We start from the raw sequence: 1953 nt of genomic DNA on the forward strand, positions 1-1953 counted from the left end.
ACCCCACCCTGCCAAAGTTAGAGTTGACTGCTTTTTTCTCTAACACCCTGTATCTTTGTTCTTCCCCTTATATGCTCTATTTACACTTGCGCTCTTCCAAGACAGGCACTGTCTGACTCCTCTGTCCCCGGGGTACAGAGGGACGAATTCAGATTTGACAGTACAAATACAGTATGTGAGGTATACCATGGTACAGGAAAGAGAGGGATGTGGGATTGTAAAGGAGGGATTAGGGAGGGTTCCCAGGAGGCAGTGAATTCTTAGCTGAACAAGCAGGATTAGCCAGGTGGGTGATACATGTGTGTGTGTATGTGCTTTTAGCAAAATCGGGCTAATGAGGGAGGGACTGTTTTTGTTTTATATATAACAGTTTTCTTGAAATATAATTCATATGCCATACTATTCACTCATTTAGAGTGTATATTTCAATTGTGCAACTATCACCACAATTTTAGAACATTTTTGTCACCCCAAAAGAAATCTCATACCCTTTAGCAGTTATTCCCATTTCTCCCCCAATCCCCTACCACCACCAGGCCTGGACAACCACTGATCTACTTTCTCTCTTTCTAGATTTGCCTATTTTGGGTATTTCATATATACGGAATCATACAGTATGTGGTCTTCTGGGAATGGCTTTTTCCACTTAGGTTAATGTTTGCAAGGTTTATCCATGTTACAGCATGTATCAGGACTCCATTCCCTTTTATTGCTGAATGAGTATTCCATTGTACAAATATACCACATTTTCTTTGTCCATGCATCAGATGATGACCATTTGGGTTAAGACTAAGGTTTAATGTAACTTATTGATAAATTGATACTAACAAAAGATAACAAACCAGGGACAAGCAACTGGCTGAGGGGATGAGTGACATCGGACGCGAGACGCCGGGCCTACCGTGGGAGCGTGAGGGAGGCTGCAAAATCCGTTTCTAGTCGTCTCTGATTCCGCGGAGCAGATACCATGAGCAAAGCTCACCCTCCCGAGTTGAAAAAATTTATGGACAAGAAGTTGTCATCGAAATTAAATGGTGGCAGACATATCCAAGGAATATTACGGGGATCTGATCCCTTTATGAATCTTGTGATAGATGAATGTGTGGAGATGGCAACTAGTGGGCAACAGAACAATATCGGAACGGTGGTAATACGAGGAAATAGTATCATCATGTTAGAAGCTTTGGAACGAGTATAAATAATGGCTGTTGAGCAGAGAAATCCATGTCCCCTCCGCAAAGGGCCTGTTTTACTATGATGTCAAAATCAGGTCATGTACATTTTCATATTAAATTTTTTGTTAAATAAACTTTTGTAATAATCAAAAAAAAAAAAAAAGATAGCAAACCAAGTTACCTGTGTAGTTTATTCTGAGAAGTTACTGACCCTATGCCATTATTTTTGGTATTCATAGAAGATAGTTACAAAGTAAGTAGAAACTGTATTACTTATATCCTCAAATTAAATAATGTAGAATAATCTGAAGAGAACAGATGGAAAACATGCTGAATATGTGAAAAGTAGTCATCCTAGCCAAAACTACAGTCCAGTTCTTTAAGCTCCAGTGTTAGGCTTTAGCAATGCCATGCCAAACCATATTGAAGCCTGAGACAAAAATAAACAAAAATATGCACCCTTATATACATAGTTTCATGTATGTTTAGTGGTCTTTTTTTTCATAATTAGATTTTGAAAATATTAATGAGTTTGTTTCTATTAAAATCAGAGAAGTAAAGTTATATTAAATTCCAGTTTGGTTGTTAGTAAAATATTTAAAATGAAATAATGCGAGTTTTGAAATGCCTACATTTCAGATTTTCAGTATTTTCAACTACTTTAACATTCTGGGAAATAAATCAACACGCTATACCAGCCTCATAAACTTGGTTAACAAATCCTCTCTATTTCTAGTCTCAGGAACAGCAGAATTATCTGTTCCTACAGAAAGTTTGA

General features: G+C 37.5%; 1 pseudogene; it reads left to right on the forward strand.

The window, feature by feature from the left end:
* Positions 1 to 887: 887 nt before the first annotated feature.
* Positions 888 to 1323, forward strand: LOC109731183 (small nuclear ribonucleoprotein G pseudogene; annotated as a pseudogene).
* The last annotated feature ends 630 nt before the right edge of the window (positions 1324 to 1953 follow it).

The sequence above is a fragment of the Microcebus murinus genome, chromosome 2 (genome assembly GCF_040939455.1).
Source record: "Microcebus murinus isolate Inina chromosome 2, M.murinus_Inina_mat1.0, whole genome shotgun sequence".
Lineage (NCBI taxonomy): Eukaryota > Metazoa > Chordata > Mammalia > Primates > Cheirogaleidae > Microcebus > Microcebus murinus.